The sequence below is a fragment of the Moschus berezovskii genome, chromosome 26, assembly GCF_049115385.1.
Source record: "Moschus berezovskii isolate FMDL1 chromosome 26, NW_MosBer_1.0, whole genome shotgun sequence".
In the NCBI taxonomy this organism is placed as follows: Eukaryota; Metazoa; Chordata; class Mammalia; order Artiodactyla; family Moschidae; genus Moschus; species Moschus berezovskii.
Window position 1 is genome coordinate 8,130,381 of NC_142485.1, and position 18,155 is coordinate 8,148,535.

The 18,155-nt window shown below is 45.9% G+C and overlaps 1 protein-coding gene across 5 annotated transcripts in view; it reads left to right on the forward strand.

Moving 5' to 3' along the window:
* The window catches only part of SLC20A2 (solute carrier family 20 member 2), a 106,810-nt gene that overhangs the window by 31,739 nt on the left and 56,916 nt on the right, over nt 1–18,155 (forward strand). The window contains exon 1 of one of the 5 annotated variants that reach the window (XM_055416664.2): nt 42–3,185. The exons of the other annotated variants lie outside the window; for them this stretch is intronic. The gene's annotated coding sequence lies outside the window, so the exon portion shown is untranslated. Of the gene's footprint in view, nt 1–41; nt 3,186–18,155 lie in introns of those variants that run through there. 5 annotated transcript variants of the gene reach the window in all.

The window sequence follows — 18,155 nt, forward strand, 5'->3', positions numbered from 1 at the left end:
TGGCTGAATCTTTCCGATTTCTCCTTGTTCTTTTCGCACTAAGGTCTCCCTCATGTTGCTATCCATTGTCATTTTTTTAATCTCTTGGGAAAACGGGGAACTCTGGGCTGAGTGCTTAGAGGCTTCTAAGAATGGTGGCCCAAGGTTTTTCCTTAAACTATCTCACTACAGGGAACCTGCCTCACTCGATTTTCCCAAGAGAAAGTATTTGATTCTTACTATTTTTATCTTTGCAAAAGCAATCCGTGCATTGTTGCATACTTTATCTGTTAAAATATTTGATTAATGGAATGGTGTGTCATTGAGCTTTATTTTCAGTAGTGACCTAACTCTTAGAGGGGGTAAATGTTGAAATTGTACTCCTGTTAAACCTACTGTGAGCTACAGGTTTATGTACAGATGTAATGGGCGTGTCAAATGTAATTTTGTGAAATGTGTAGATAGTTTTTGTTAAAGGAGGATTTGGTGCCTAAAAATAGACCCATGTCTAAAGAGATGCCCTTAAAAAATAAAATAAATTTAAGAGGAAGCCTTTGGAAAAGTAATTGAAATTATCCTCCAGAAGATTGGGTTAGGGATCAGAATTAACCAAAGGTCAGGAAATTCCCTAGCTCAACTGCTCTTAATTCAACAAGTCATTGCCAACTTAAGTTTGGACTGAGGAAATGTAAAGATTTTAATGTAGAATCATTTTAATTACGTCTGAATCACCTCGCTTGGTTCAAAGTGTGTTTTAATTCACAAGATGCTGACTTCATGCCAAATAACTTGCTTATAACACAGAGCCTGGCAGGAATTCCTTTATCAATTAACATTTATGTTCTCTCCCCTGCTCTGAGAATGTAGATTTTAATGAAACAGTTGTAATGCTCCCAGGCATCAGAGTTCCATCCTCTGGGCCCAGGGGTAGGCATACCCTCAGATGCCTTTTTCCATTTGGAAAGCTTTATTTAAAGACTTCTTTGTTACTATGTATTGTCCGATTTTAAATCCCAACAACCCAAGGTGCCAACAATGAAAGGAAATGTTTCAGGGTACATTTAGTAGGAAAAGAATGTAAGAAGGGAAAACAGAACTGAGTGCTTGGTCTATTTTTGGAAGGAAACTTTTTTTTTTAACTGAAGTCTTTTTATTGAGCAGAAGAGAAATTTGCTGTCCAAATTCATTGCAATTATAGCAGAAAAGTCTGTAATGTCATCTTCAGCAGTTGAAGGGACTTTGTTCCAGGGTTTCCTTTGGAATATATACTTTTATCCAAAGAAAGTAACTGTTCTTATTCTTTCTTTTAACTGTTAATGAAGTGCCATCAGAATCTCAGTGGAGTGTTTTCAGAGTTACGCTGTGGTTTGGGTGTTAGATCTTCCTCAAGCTATTATTTAGCCACTCAACTGTAGTTTAGTCCTGCAAAAAAAAAAAGCCGTGTAAGATTTGTCCATTTTTAAAAATTTAACAGAAGGATGTTTCCCAAGGTATTTTTACTACAAGGAAGCATACGTTCTTTTAGGAGGAGTTGCTAAAATGCTCACAAACAGTTTCCGAGTATTTGTTTTCATGATTTATATGCCGTGAGAGAGTGATTCAGGAGAGGAGGTGATGTCAGTGTTGGTGTGGGAATGTCAGGAGGGTTTGCTGGAGCAGAGACCCTCCTCCTGCGGCTCACTGGTGCCTGGGGAAAGGAAGGGGTCTGTCTCCTGGGAAGGGAAGGGGGTCTCGGTGCCCTCCTGGGAAGAGACTCCGGACTGCTTGTGACCTTGACTGTGACCTTGGCCGTGACCAGTCACAGTGAGCTCAACTCACAGTCACCAGCAGGAGGTCCAGATGCTGAGAAACACGGGCAGCTTTGTGGCCTGGGGAAGGGGCCCGGAGCCCGTGGCTCCACCGTGTGTGTCAGACATGCCTGTGCTGCCCATCGCCCCCTGCACTTGACTCTGCACGTGTGCCCTCCAGCCCCGCTTAAGCTGCTCTCCCTGGCTGCTTGCCCTCCTGTCCTCAGCCTCCCCCTCTTAAAATAGTCCTAGCCCCGGAGGCTCTGACAACTCCTGATCACAGGAGATTGCTTTTCCTGGGATATCATTCCTAGAGAAGAGCCTTTTGCTCTGAAGCTTTGAGGGGTTTTCGGGAATGCAGAGAGGCGCCTTCTCTCTGGGTCCCCTTTATCCTCTGTCAGCGTGGCCAGAAGGGAACTGAAATGATCTAACAGGTTGCCCTTTGGTTGGCATCCTAATGCAGGTGCTCAGTGATCACACTTCTAGAATGTTCTCTTTCAGAAGGAAACTTTGCAGGAATAGGGCTTGATCCACTGAGTTTTCCACTGTTTCATCTGGCATGAAAGGAGCAGTGAGCAGAGGGTGTCTTCCGCGCTGTGGGTCTCAGGCACAAGGGTATGGTAATAGGATCTGGGCCCCGGCAGGAATGCCAAGAGCTCCTGGACGTGCTGAGAGGCTGTTGTTATTTAGCATGTATGAAGCACCCCCAGAGCCATACAATGCACAAAGAAAGCGTAGTTCCTATACTCCAGGCCCCCACGTGCTCATGTTAGGCGGGATGCAGAGCGCGGGCCCAACTTAACACAGAGTGAGCTGGCAGAGCCGGGAAGAAGGAAGAAAAGGAGACCGCGGGGGGCAGGGGCGGGGCGCCGTGGGCCGCTCTCGGTCTGTCTGGGCTCCTGCCTCGTAGGGTCGGGCAGCCAGCAGTGCCGCCGGGCCCTGCTCCCCTGTCTCTCCCCGCAGCTGGGGAAGGGATGGAGGTGAGAGGCCCCCAGGGCCTGGTCCATGGCCCAAGGTCACTGTGGCGAGTCCCACACAGGGAGAGGGAGCAGGAGTTTCACCTGCACCTGGAAAGCACCGTTATTCATTTGTAGAGGAGGCCTCTTGATGCCATGTGCATGCTCTATTGCTTCATCGTGTCCAACTCTTTGCCACCCCATAGACTGTAGCCCGCCAGGCTCCTCTGTCTGTGGGATTTTCCAGGCAAGAACACTGGAGTGGGTTGCCATTTTCTCCTCCAGGGGATCTTCCCGACCCCGGGATCGAGCCTGCGTCTCCTGCGTTTCCTGCATTGGCAGGTGGATTCTCTACCACTGAGCCGCCTGGGAGCTCCTGTTAGCTCCATTATTACCCCAGAAACATCCAGAGCAGCATCTAGCCTACACGTGAACCACCTACACGTTCAAACACATTATAAACGTAAGAAACATTTTTCTCCATACAGTGATATTTGGGTGGAAATCTGATATTTGGGTTCCAGACTTTCTCTCTCTCTTAAAAATCGATATACAATTGAACAGGTTACTTCGCCCAGTTGGGGATGTTGGGTCAATTGTTACATTAGTTAGAGAAGGGAGCTTCTTGGAAGAAAGGCATTTCCAAAGGTCAGCCCAGCGTTAACTGCAGCCCATAAAGGAGTCAGAATGGCATGAATCAGGGCACTCATAAGGCAGGCACGGGTGCGAGAGATTAATACCCAGGAGGATGCAGTGTGAGTCATTTTCCCTTTATGTTCAACCTCATCCCATCTCTGACTAAGGCTCCAGGCCTAGTTCACAGCCCCACAGCTAAAAGGGCTTCAGAGAGAGCTCGACAGAGAACCTCAGAAATGATTAAAGAGTTGAAAAACGATGCCTATAAAAGATGTTAGGAACTTCTATTATTTAGCCTGGAGGGGAAAAGAAATGACCAGGGGGGCTCTTGAACTGTTATTCTGGCGTCTGTATTCCAGGGCCAGGGAACAGAGGCCAACTGGTATCCAGGTCTCTTGAGGATGTAAGGGTTTGGTCCAGTGATGGTTAAGGAGAACTGTGGTTCTCATGGTGCAGCCAGCCTTAGCCCCACCTGGGAGCTAGTGAAAAATGTACATTCTCAGGCCCCACCCAAGACCCACTGATTCAGAAACGATGGGGAGGGGGGAGGGCCCAGCACTCTGTGTTTTAACTCACTCCCCAAGTGATTCGGATGAAGTTGGAGGACCCCTGGTCCAAGGTGCAGAGAGAGAAGAGTGTTATAAAGTGGGAGTTGGGGTTCTAGAAGAGGTAAGCTGTTTGCCTGAACCCGTCGGAACCTGGGTCTTGTTTGCAGGGTTTTCAGTATTCCGTCCGAAGTCAGGAGTTAAATGACCTGTCCGAGCCCCCACCAGCCTTCCCTCCTCTCTGCATTTCCTGTCACTTTGAGAAGACTAATAATTAACCAGGAGAATTTTGCAGTTACTTTGTGAGCTCAGCAGCTGGGACACTGCCCGTGTCAGATGAGGAGCAAATGAGAGCCCGATGCAGTCACGCTGTGTCGTCAGGTGTCGCCGTCTCTGCTCTGTACCGTGCGTCATTAAACAGACTGTCTCCTCTCCTCGGGGCTTTTCAGCAGCCACTGGTGGGCAAGTTTGAGCAGCGGTGAAAATGGGGGCCCCTTGGTGTTAGCCCATGGCCCCTCCATGTCACAGGCTGCTGTGACAGTCCCCATGTAAGGGAGGACTCGTCTCCCTTTCAGAAGCAGGGAGGCTGGGGGGGAAGTGTGACCCTACCCCACTCCCCCATCTGTGTCCCTTGCGCTGCGGGAACACTGACCCATGCCTACACGGGGACTTGCATCTGACACCTGGATGCTGGAGACAGGGGCACCTCGATGTATTGTGTTAGTGGGTCTCCCCCGAGCCGGGGCATGGGGGCCTGTTTACCCTGTTGTTTTACATCTGCAGCAAACAGCCAGCCAGACACGTAGTAGGCGCTTCACACAAATAAACAGTGAATCACTCTATCGTAGCGTCCAAGGCCACAGGTGCCCTGCCTCCACTCTTGTGATGAATGACCTGGAGTCGGGCGGCTTGCCATTCGGGCCTCCCCGGTCCAGATGCTCCGTCCTAAGCGTCCCTCCCCACCCTCCATCTGGCACGTAATACAGATGCATCTCAGTTTAGTGGTCTTTGCCCTTTTGTACATTCTTCTGTGTGATTTGCTTGAAGGAGTGGTCTGGGGTGGAAAGCAGAAACTCCGGAGGGTGTGTCTGTCCGTCTGTTACACCCTGTATGGCATTTGGGACAATCAGTGCTCTCTGCAATCAGAGTAAGAAAGGGTTCCCTGAGGACATGTGCTGTCAGGGCTGCCTAGAAAGTGTCACAGCGGGAGTGTGCTGCTGTCCCCAGAGAGGTCATGTCCGGCCTGGGCCTGGCCCAGAGGCCCTCGGAGCTCGGCCCTGAGAACTGGAGTGGGGGCGCCCTCAGCGTTTCTTCTCAGTTACACATTTGCAGAGGATTCAGCAATCCTTCAGGTGAGGGCAGTGTGGCACGGACTCCAGTGTGCCCTGTCACGGGAGGCAGAGGGTGGAGGTGGCAGGTGCGTTCTGCGAGTTGTCACTGAGTCCTCAGACCTCGTTATGTTGGAACAAACTGACTTCTAGATGCGAGGGCACGTGCACCGTCACGTCCTATGTCTGTGTCACATGTCATGCACACCGTATGTGCGGCCTGGTCCACGTTCTGGTTGCACACAGAGAACACAGGTTTATCTCATCAATTCAGAAGCAGAGACAGCCGACTTTGAACACCCTGGATCCGCCCCTGAATTGAGCATACTGTCTTTTATTTTATTTTAGAATTTTATTTTACTTTATTTTAATTAATTTATTTTTTTATTGGAGGCTAATTATTTTACAATATTATATTGGTTGGTTTTGCCATACATTGACATGAATCCGCCCCGGATGTACATGAGTTCCCCGTCCTGAACCCCCCTCCCACCTCCCTCCTCCCTTTATCCTCCCTCTGGGTCATCCCCGCACACCAGCCCTGAGCATCCTGTCATACTGTCTTTTAAACTCCTGAACTCTCAGTGACTATCCAATAGAGAAAATGGCCAGTGGCTAGTTGATTTGGTTCTTCACAATAGCAGGCAAAGGCTATTTTCATTTCTATACAAAGAAAAGTGACAGAATAGTCTTTCTTTGGGTATTTTCACCCTGGCAACAATAATTTTGTTTCTAAAGTCAGCCATATCTAGTCCACAGATGTGTCATTTAAAATGAGAATGGTTAGGTTGTTTGGGATTAGCTTTATCTCATGGCAGTTGCTGAATCGAAAAATGTAACTACTTTGAAAGGAGAGAAAAGAAAAACTCCTTAGTTTTTATTAGAAAGAGTTACTGACCTAATAATTCAAAGATTCCCAGAAACAACCTAATAAGGTGCATGGACCATAGCCCGCCAGGCTCCTCTGTCCACGGGATTCTCCAGGCAAGAATACTGCAGTGCGTAGTCATTCCCTTCCCCAAGAGATCTTTCTGACCCAGGGATCAAACCCGGGTCTCCCACATCACAGGCAGGTTCTTTACCATCTGAGCCACTAGGGAAGCCAAATAATTTATGGTCTTGCCCCATAATGCAGCACACTGCAGCTGTTTGAAATGATGGTGTTGGATGTATGTGGAGTAAAACTAGCATGTTACCAAAAAACATACGTATCAGCTCATTTTTTGAATGGAAGATATTTTTAAATGGGTATTCATAGCTTTAATTCCTTTTTTAAAAGGAAGGCCTTTATATGCACATAGCAGTGCCCCAAATGTAACAACAGTTAGCTGTAGGGATGAGCTCATGTTTTCCCCTGACTTTCTGGTTACCTGTGTTTTAGGCTTTTTCCTTTAGTGAGCATATATGACTTGTGAAATAATGAAAACTTTTCTTTTCAAAAAAGAACTGTTGTAATTCATTTTCATTTTGACTTTTATGTTTTATCTGATTCATCAGTGGCCTCTCCGTGGCTTGCGTAATTAATACCTCCCCCTGTGGATAAAGCGAGTACACCCAAGCGTACACAGAAACAGTGGTCATGATGCAGGGGTGGGCTAGGAGCATTGTTCCTTGTGTTACTTTCTCCTTTTCTGTATGTACCAAAATGTTTATATGCATGCATATAGGGCTTCCCAGATGGCGCGAGTGGTAAGGAACCTGCTTACCAATGCAGGGAGACCTGGGTTCCATCCCTGGGTCGGGAAGATCCCCTGGAGAAGGAAATGGCAACCCACTCCAGTATTCTTGCCTGGGGAGTCCCATGGACAGTGGAGCCTGGCGGGCTACAGTCCATGGGGTCACAGAGAGTCGGGCACCACTGACCACACACGTTCCAGGCACAGGCGAAAGGCATGCGGCAGGGGCCTGCCTTATGACCTCAGTGCTCCAGAGGTTCTGTGAACTGTCCTGTGAATCTCAGTTTGGCCAGGTTCACTGTTATGTGGAGAGGGAAGGCAGGGAGCTGGCAAATAAAACATATTTTTAAAAGTCATTAAAGTAGTATGCCTAGCATTAAGATTATTCACTTAGGCCCAGAATAGCGGAGGGTGGAACCATGGTCGTGGGCTTTAGTCCGTATTTACACAGCACTCATCTGTGTGGCCTCTGCATGCATCTCGGCAGCATTAACTGAGGTGATAATGACTAAGAGAGCATCTGCTGCTCGGTTACTTCTGCCAGATGTTCCCGGCGTGTCCTTATGGCCTTAATCGGAAGGGTATTTGGGAGAATTGTTTTGGTACTGGTGGTACTTGATTTAAGAAATTCTTGAGCCATAACCGGAGGCCTCCCTTTGTACCCACTTTATATGGTGACACGAAAGAATAAATAGCTTTTGATGGCTGTGGCAAAGGTTTCCCTTTGAAGTCTGTTCAAACACTAAGCCTCGACCAGAATGAACGGATCCATCACCAGGTTCACTTGGGGACAGAGGTCTGGGTTGAGATTGAGTTGAATCCACTTTCAACAAGACTGATAACCTTAAACTCAAAGCAAAAGTGCCTTGGGAAGCCAGATGGATCACATTGTGGCCTAACCTTTGGTTCAGAGCCTTTGTTACTCATCAGGAGTCTTTCCCAGCGTCCTGGGAGCCCAGAGAGCTGGTTTTTCAGGTTTCCTTCTTAGCGTTTTCATCCTTACAAGGAGCGTCCTTCTGCTTCTCCTTCCTTCCTTCATCATCTTTGCCTCTCTCTCCTTCAATGGTATGGTTGGAATAATCTTGTAATCCTTCTCCATGCTTTCGCCTTCCCCAGGAAGTAAAGACACATCCCACGTGGGTTTATCGTCTTTTTCTCTGGGCAGGGGCGGGGAAAGGAGCAGTGGGTGAACCGTTTAACCCAAATAGTCAGCTAGCCAGTGGATGGAGCCCTGTTCCCGGTGAGGATATGTTGATGGCTGCCACATCAGCGTATCCTCGCTGCCAAGTGGGTCCAACTTCCGTTGAGTGGGAGCACAGACTCGTATCAAGATGAGTAAGTCAGCAGCTACAGTTTGATTGACAGAAGGCTTTGCCAGTTGATTGGCATGACAGAAGAGAGCACCTTTTTAGAAGAGAGAAAGCAGAAGAAAGTATTTCCTGAGGCTCTAGGCTCCGTTAGAAAAGGCAGGAAGCTGATGGCTGTCCAGGGAAAGGGTCATTGAATCTTGGCTTAAGAACTTGGACCGAGTTCATTTTCTTTTTGTTTTTTTTTTGTTTGTTTATTCATCTGTTTTTGTTTTGTTTGTTTCTGTCTTTTCTCTGAAGGCTGAAATCGGAAATGAGGAGGTGTGGTTGTACTCGGCGAAGTAAGGGGGCTGGGAATTATGAATGAACTCATCAATGAGTATGGAGGTTTTTTAAAAGAAAGAGGGGTTGCTTTCAACCTGACTTGAAGTTGAAGTGGCGCTGGAGCAGGGATGGGGGCTCACTGGGGCGGCCCATCACTTTGTGCTTCAGCCTGCCGAGCAGAGTCGAGAACCCCTGGGGCACCTGGCAGGCAGCACGCCCACCCTCACACCTCCTCTGTCAGGCCTGATTTTTGCCATCTCCACTTTTCTGATATTCCCCCTATCTTTTAAGCCATAATGTCTTCAGGCTCTGTGAGCCTCGTCAGTAACAATTAAGGGACTCCAGAATTTTGACTTGAAGAAGAATGACTTGAAGTCTAATCCAGAGTAGACTTCTTTGTCCAGGTAGAAAAGCTTGACATTATCATGCGTTAGTTATCGTGCATTACCATGCTAACTATTAAGTACTAGAAGGATCTGGTTTTTAGTTTGTATATGTGTTCTGAGACAAAATGATTCCAGCAGGCGATTGTATAATAAGAAAGATTTGGTTTCTGTCTCCTTTTAAGAACTCAAGTGATCAATTGGGTCTGACTCCAGGTGTAGAAGTATCTTTTCTTAAAAGGCAAATCCAGTCACTTAAAAATTTACATACAGCAAAATTCACTTTTTCTGAATGTAATTTTTACATGTGAATGTAAAAATGAGCTGAATGAGGTTTTACACTGGCTTGGGGTTTTACAGCCACCAGCACAGTCAGGATACAGAATAATCCCAGCTCTCCAGCAGTTACCTTTGCGCTGCCCCTTTCCTTTCAGGTGCTCCCTCCATCCCTTGCTCTCTGAACTGTGGAAGTAGTCTCTAAGCCCCAAACGTCATCATGGAGCCTGGAAATCTCACTAGCTAAGGGGGCTTAAGCACAACCTTTGACCAGTAAGTAGCTTATGCTGTCCCATGGGTGATTCCTAGCAAGCCAGACTGAAAACAAAGACGTGGGGGAGTATCTGAGCGGGCACAGCAACAGCTGTGCGCTGTAGGGAAAGGAGACGTCACCACATTCGTCCAGCCAAGTGAGCAGCCAAATAACAACCAACCTCTGTGGGATGGGAGTACCGGTAACCAGAGTTGCTACAATATAAATTGTCCTTTGTAAAATGTCCATTTTTCAAGAAAAAATTATGAGACGTGTCAGAGAAACTGAAAGCTGTGATCCATACACAGGAGAAGTGAGCAGACAGGAGACTGCTTTTGAGGGGCCCATTTATTGAACTTAGCAGACAGAGACTTCAGAGCAGCTATTATTATATTATCTTAGTTCAAAATCTAAAATAAACTATTCTGACAGAATTCAAGGAAAATTGGTGGCAGTGACTCATCAAATAGAGACTATCCTTAAAAGAGATAGAAATGATTAAAAAAAAAAAAATAACCAAATGTTGTTATGACACCAAAATCAAAAGTAAGGACAGATAAATTGGACTATAGCAAAATTAAAAGTTTCTGTATATCAAAGGACACAAGCAATAGAGTGAAAAGCCGGCCTACAGAATGGGGGAAAAATATTTGTAAATCATATATCTGATAAGGGGCTAGTATCCACAATATAAATATATGAAGAACTCCTACAACTTAACAGAAGAGTAAACTGATTCAAAACTCCGCAAAGGACTTAAATAGACATTTCTCCATACAGATGGCCAGCAAGCACATAAAAAGATGCACCAACAGTAATCACTAGAAAAATGCAAGTCCAACCCACAGTGAGATTTCACCTCATATCCATTAGGATGGCTTCTCCTGAAAAACGATAACATAGAAAGCAACACGTGAAGAAACTGGAACCCTTGTGCACTGCTGGTGGGAATGTAATGGCGTGGCTGCTGTACAAAATAGTGTGGCGGTTCCTGAAAAATCTAACAGATTTATCATCTGACCCAGCAGTTCTGCTTCTGGTTGTGTACCCAGAAGCACTAAAAGCAGGGACTTCAAGTGAGATTTGTACACCGTTTTAACAGTATTATTCACAATAGCCAAAAAGTAGAAGCAACCCAGAAGTCCATCAACAGATGAATGGATAAATAAGATATGGTCCATACCTACAATGGACTATTATTCAGCCTAAAAATAAAAGGGAATTCTGACACGTTGCAACAAGGATGAACTTTGAAGACATTATGCTAAGTGAAATAAGACACTCACAAAAAGACAAATAGTGTATGATTTCACTCACGTGATGCACTTAGAACAGTCAGATTCATAGAGACTGAAGGTAGAACTGTGGTGGCCAGGGAAAGTGGAAAATTATTGTCTAATGGGTACAGAGTTTCAGTTTTGTAAGATAAAAAGCTCTATAGGTGGATGGTTGTGATGTTTACACAATGAATGTGAATGTACTTAATGTCACTGAACTATACACTTAAAAATAGTTACATGGTAAATTCTATGCTTATTTTGATCACAATTAAAACCTTTTTTTAAAATGGAAATTTTGGAGTTGAAAAGTAGAGTAACCAAAATGAAAAACTCATCAGGAGGCTCCACAGTCGATTTGCTTTTTCGGAAGAGAGAAGCAGCGAATCTGAAGATAGAGTGATAGAAGTTACGTAGTCTGAAGAACTGAAAGAAAAAAGCAATGAGGGAAAATGAACAGAGTCTCAGAAAAACATGGGCCACTATGAAGAGTCCCAGCAGGAATACCAGGAGAAGAGAGAGAAGAGGCAGAAAAACAGTCAAAGAAGTCATGGCTGGCAAATCCCCAAAACTGATGAGAAACACTAATCTGCGCACCAAAAGTGCTTAACAAATGCCAGTTAGGATGAACACACAGAGATCCACACCCAGACATGTTACAGTCACAGTGTTGAAAGCTGAAGAGAAAGTGGGGATGCAGAGAGGCAGACGTGGCTCACGGCGTCTGAGGGAAGCCCAGGGACTCTCGCAGCAGTGGAGGCCAGGCAGCAGCGAGAGGACCCGTGAAAATGCTGAGAGAATCCTGTATCCTGGAGAGCTATCTTTCTAAATAGGAGCATCAGCAAGTAAATAAAAACTGGGAGAATGCCCTGCTGGCAGGTCCACCTTACCAGAAATACTAAAACGAGTTCGGTTCAGTAGGCTGAAAGGAAGTGACACAAGACAGCAATTGGGATACACCCAGGAGCTCCAGTAAAGGTGACGAAGTAGGTGATGATCAAAGACAGTATATATTTCTTTCTATTCTCTTAACTGATTTCAAATATCACGGAAGAGCAGCTTATATCTGGTGGCTTTCTGGCTGTTATAAGAAAGCTCCTTATGTTCACATACAAGCACCTTCCTAGCTCCAAGTTTTCTAAAAGGAGCAGACAAAGGGAGCTAGTGACTTGCCCTGGGAAGTTTCTGTCTTAATCATACATGAGGAACGAAGCAACAGGAGCACTCTCAGAACTGGGAAATAATTTTCAAAGAAATCTTATAAGCTGTCTTTTTTAAAACACTTCTTTCCCTATGGTTTTTTGAAGGTGATATCAAGCAAATGCTTATGGTTGCTTAATTGAGCTGTTGTTGTTTAGTCACTAAGTTGTGTCTGATTCTTTGGACTGTAACCCGTCAGGCTCCTCCGTCCATCGGATTTCCCAGGCAAGAATACTGGAGTGGGTAGTCGTTTCGTTTTCCAGGGGATCTTCCCAACCCAGGGATCGAACCCATGTGTCCTGCTGTGGTGGGTGGATTCTTTACTGCTGAGCCTCCAGAAAAGCCCCTCTAAATTTAGTAACAAGACTTTAATTTCATAGTCTCAGAGGTATGAAGAACTGCTAAATTTTCACCTGACTTATCAACCAAATTTATGGACTCACTGCCTTGTTTAGGCTGCTTTACACTACTATTTTGCACCTGTTGGTGGAATTGAATCAAATTTGCGGCCTTCTGATGAGGTACTTCAGAGATTTGAATGGACTTTGCTCCCTCACAGAGAGAAAAAGTCCAACTAAAGTCATTTTAATAATTATTTGTCCTCTCTTGCTTCTGCCTAAGAATTATTGCTTAAGAACCTCCGGGATAAAAATAAGAAATACAGGGCTGTAAGCTGAGCATGGATAATAATTAAGATAATAATCTTCATCTATCAACTCTTCCATTTATATTAATGTTCCAGTAATAGAAATAATATGTAGTGGTAGCTGGGAATCAATGTTTTTATAAGTATCATTAACATTTTTATTGAACTTCCATTATACTCAGAACAAAAATGGCAAATAAATATGTAAGAACCAAGATGTCTATTTATATACATGGTTCCATTTTAAACCGTGGCTGAAGGGAAAGTATTTCCCTAATATAGCTCCTGGGACTTGGCCAAGCAGCCCAACACTTCAGGGCACAGAATAGGAACAAGTGATCCTTAGGTTTGCCAGTTGATAGAAAGGATATTAAGTGATTTGCTCCTGAAAGCAAATCTGTTTTTGGTTACGAGTGAACAAAAACAGGTTACCTAGAATATTTGGAGGGAACCTGTCTATAGTGCATACAGAAGGGGAAAGATGATCAGAAGCCATTTCTGCCTGGGAGTGGGAATAGACATCTAAGGCTCAGCTGTTCTTGTCCTTGGGTTTCAAGCAGTATTGCACCTAAAACACTCTGGCAAGTTGGTCACAACCTATTTTTCAAATCTCCACTGCAGGTAATTCCACATTTCCAGTGGGAGCTCATTTCACTGTGAGGCAGCCCATTGAATTACAAAGTTTTCTCCTCCTATCTGAGTGTAGCTTTTCTTATTAACGATGAAAGACTGCTCTATCTCCAATTAGATAAAGAGGGGCTGATAATGTATTTTCTCTCGGTAGCCTTTTCATGGCAAATAGATGAGGAAACAGTGGAAACAGTGACAGACTTTATTTTCTTGGACTCCAAAATCACCGCAGATGGTAACTGCAGCCATGAAATTAAAAGACGCTTGCTCCTTGGAAGAAAAGCTATGACCAACCTAGAAAGCATATTAAAAAGCAGAGACATTACTTTGCCGACAAAGGTTCGTCCAGTCAAAGCTATGGTTTTTCCAGTAGTCACGTATGGATGTGAGAGTTGGACCATAAAGCAAGCTGAGCACCGAAGAATGGATGCTTTTGAATTGTGGTGTTGGAGAAGACTCTTGAGAGTCCCTTGGACTGCAAGGCGATCCAACCAGTTCATCCTAAAGGAAATCAACCCTGAACATTCATTGGAAGGACTGATGCTGAAGCTGAAGCTCCAATACTCTGGCCACCTGATGCGAAGAACAGACTCACTGGAAAATACCCCGATGCTGGGAAAGATTGAAGGCAGGAGGAGAAGGGGACGACAGAGGATGAGATAGTTGGATGGTATCACCAACTCTATGGACATGAGTTTGAGCAAGCTTGGGCAGTTGGTGATGGATAGGGAAGCCTGGCGTGCTGCAGTCCATGGGGTTTCAACGAGACAGACACTCACGGAATTATCCATTTAAAGTGGAAACGACAGATAAAAGCTTTCTTACTTTAACCCATCACTCAGTCAGTCAAATCCCATTTGAATACCACAAGGCACTCGCACTTGCACCTCCCGAGGCGATCTTTCCGTTTTTAAGAACCATTTTTCATGTAAGTCATGCAGGACCTCCTAGATCTTTCCTCCAGGTCAGATCATCTCAACTCCTTTAACTCTATCTCATTTGAATGAATTTTGCTTTTATTTCTTTATTCTTTTAAAAAAGATATATGCTTATTTACTAGATTTAGCCAGCGCCTTCCCAGAGAGCAAAAGGCTGTGTGGAAAACATCTAAATAACACAAGTGCTCTATGAGCCCAGAAGAAATTTAAATGTCAGAATGACAGGAATGCAGAGGGAGACTGGCTGTGCCAGGAATGAGGGCTGAGCCCACGGGCTCCGCAGTGGAAACTGTAGCTGGGGGACAAGAAGAAGTGGGTTCACGTTCCATAAACTCATGAGGCCGCTGACTGCACAGCTCGAGAGAGGGTTGGAGCTTTCCACCCGCTCTCCCCACAGGACAATCCTGTGGTTCGTGGTTCCAGGCTAACCTGCCCCTTCCCGGCCCTGTGGTCTCTGGATGATGCACAGGAGTCAAGACGTCATCGGACCCTGAGAACATTCCAGGATGCAGGCTCTGCAGCATTCCTGGTTATCCGCTGTCTTTATCACCCTCTCGTCTTTCCCCATCAACTCTGCCCTCCCATTCCCTGCGGAGGCCAGGACTTCAAGGCATCCCAGCTCCAGGGCCAGAGCCAGTGTCACTGAGAAGGTCTGATGGGTACCTCCCCAGGGCATCACTTCCGCTGCTTTCCTTGGGGCATCTCCTGTGGAGTGAGTGGGTCATCACAACCTGCACTTCCAGTGAGGACAGTCACATCTTCAAAAGGACCAAAATCAGAGTAGATGACTTCTAAAGTCCCTGGGTGTTCATTGGAAGGACTGATGTTGAAGCAGAAACTCCAATACTTTGGCCACCTGATGCGAAGAGCTGATTCACTGGAAAAGGCCCTGATGCTGGGAAAGATTGAGAGCAGGAGGAGAAGGGTACGACAGAGGATGAGTTGGTTGGATGGCATCACCGGTTCAATTGACGTGAGTTTGGGTAAACTTCAGAAGTTGGTGATGGACAGGGATGCCTGGCGTGCTGCGGTTCATGGGGTCACAAAGAGTCGGACGTGACTGAGCGACTAAACTGAACTGAGTCCCTTCAGATGCGAATGTTCTCTAAGTCTCTGAACCAAAATAGGCTAAAAGAGTTAATCACGTAGGTTGTTTCTTGTCAACATTACCCTCAAATACTGTGAAGTACTTGGACCGTCAGGAAGGTTTCTTATTCTTTGGGTGAAGTTCAGTCCTGGCTGCCAGAACCTCCAGAGACTCATCAGGAAGGTGAGAGAGGAGACCAGAGAGGGAGCAGGTGTGACAGAGGATGGACCCTCACACTCCCACACACGGGAGGCCCCGAAGCACACAGAGACCCGTGCCCCCTGGGCTCAGACAGGAGTGGGGAGACAGCCTTGAGATTGAGAGATAAAGACAAGAGAAAGCAAGAGAGCAGAACCGTTCAGTACAGCTCACGTTGTGGGTTGTAAGGAGGAAAGAGATCTCCGAGAGGCCGAAAACAGGCAGATGCATACGAAATTCATTTTGTTTACTAGGAAAAAACTAAGCTTATTTTGGCGTTACATTCCTAACCTGGGGGGGAAAAATGTACTCTTCTTCGTAGTGTTTTTAGGCGTTTTTCTCAATAATACGAGTAGTAATTGCTCACGGTAGAAAATTTCAGTAATATAAAAAAATGTAAAGAACACCCGGAATCGCTCTAAACTTGGGCCTGTTTCTTTCGTCCCATGACCGGTGCGCTCTTCAGCACAGTTGCAGTGTGGCCTAGGCCATTTTGTGAACCCCTTTTTCACTCAGCATTGTTACCATGTTCCACTGTCATGCAAAGCTCTCCCGTTACACCATTTTAGTGACTACATAAAACTTCCTCTTCAGAAGTCACCCGTGTTTCCTCAGCCGTTCTCCTGTCTGGCTGAGGAAAGTTAGGTGGTTTCCTCTTTTCTCAAGATGGTCATAGATGACCCTGGAATGAACATCTTTGTACATGAGTGTTTATTCACATTTCATATTATCGGTTTTTTTTAACTGTTGAGAGTCACGGCATACAGAACACCCGTTCCCCGCCTGAGTCCTTCTTGTTCAAGGCAGAGGACCTGGCTGGCCCTGCCTCTGGCCAGCCTGGCAAGTGGACGAGCACCAATTCGCGTACGAAAATAAACAGTGTCACTCGGAAGTGTGTAAATCACTTCTGACTGTACTTACGGGGGATGACATTACAGGACCGACTTTAGAATTTGGTGTTGGAGTTGCAAACAAGGTGACACGTTTACTGTCTCATCCGCTCGTTTACGGTAACTGGAGAAGGAAATGGCAACCCACTCCAGTGTTCCTGCCTGGAGAATCCCAGGGACGGGGGAGCCTGGTGGGCTTCTGTCTATGGGGTCACACAGAGTCAGACACGACTGAAGTGTCTTAGCGGCGGTGGCGGTGGTGGCGGCGGCGGCGGCGGCAGCCTCCCAGAAACTTCGGTCCATGAGATGGCCACAAGTTTAGATGTCATGCGTCTCCAGCCCGTGGCCCGCCACAGATGTGATTTTCAGCCAAAACAGCTTGTATCTGCCCTGAGCTCAAATGCTCATGAAATGCCCTGGCCTCTCTTTGGCTCCTGTGGAAGGGAGAGACTTGTCTCCAGGGGAAGACCCATGATCTTTTCTCTGTAGAAGCGCTCAATGCCCATCCTGAAGGGGGGTCAGCGGGCAATCCTGGCGGTGGGCCTTCCTCTCTCATCTCTGACCTCAGAAAAGTTGTGTCCGAGTCCCTCTCTGGAGGACTTCCCTGGGATGCAGCCCCTCCTCGGGTCTTGTTAGTTCTTTGCTTCTCGATGCCACTGCTTGGAGCAAGGGTGACGGCGTGCCCCTGACCCTGGTCGCACTGGATGGTTGTACTGTGTCTAGCTGGAATGTTCCTTCTTTCCTCGCTGCTGTTTTTTTTTTTTTAACTGTTTAACTTTTATTCTTCATCCCAGCTGGACAGTGTGGCAGGAAGGGAAAATACCACCTCTGACTTGTATTGTTTTCTTTTCATCCCCCTCAGCTCTGTTGAGGTATAATTGATCAAGTAAGATTATCATTTAAATATTACAATATGAAGTGTACCCTGTGGTGATTTTATGTGTGTTTAAACATGTACATTGTAAAAGAATTCTTCCCATCTAGTTGATTAATGCATCCAGTCCCGCACAGTTAGTTAATGCATCCATCACCGCACATGTTTATATATTCCAATGTTATCTTCTAAGCAGCCTTCAGTTCAGTGCAGTTCAGTTCAGTTCAGTCGCTCAGTCGTGTCCGACTCTCCGTGAATCACAGCACGCCAACTCCCGGAGTTCACTCAAACTCATGTCCACAGAGTCGGTGATGCCATCCAGCCATCTCATTCTCTGTCGTCCCCTTCTCCTCCCGCCCCCAACCTTTCCCAGCATCAGAGTCTTTTCCAGTGAGTCAACTTGTCGCATGAGGTGGCCAAACTATTGCAGTTTCAGCTTTAGCATCAGTCCTTCCAATGAACACCCAGGATTGATCTCCTTTAGAATGGACTGGTTAGATCTCCTTGCAGTCCAAGGGACTCTCAAGAGTCTTCTCCAACACCACAGTTCAAAAGCATCAATTCTTCGGCGATCAGCTTTCTTCACAGTCCAACTCTCACATCCATACATGACCACGGGAAAAACCATAGCCTTGACTAGACGGACCTTTGTTGGCAAAGTAATGTTTCTGCTTTTTAATATATTATCAAGGTTGGTCATAACTTTCCTTCCAAGGAGTAAGCGTCTTTTAATTTCATGGCTGCACTCAGCATCTGCAGTGATTTTGGAGCCCAAAAAAAATGAAGTCTGACACTGTTTCCACTGTTTTTCCATCTGTTTCCAATGAAGCGATGGGACCGGATGCCGTGATCTTCGTTTTCTGAAGTATAATTTATATACAGGCAGGCCCACCGGTTGTCAGTGCACAGTTGCGTAAGGTTTGACACACGTGCATAGTAACACCAACTGCTCGTGAGAGAACATA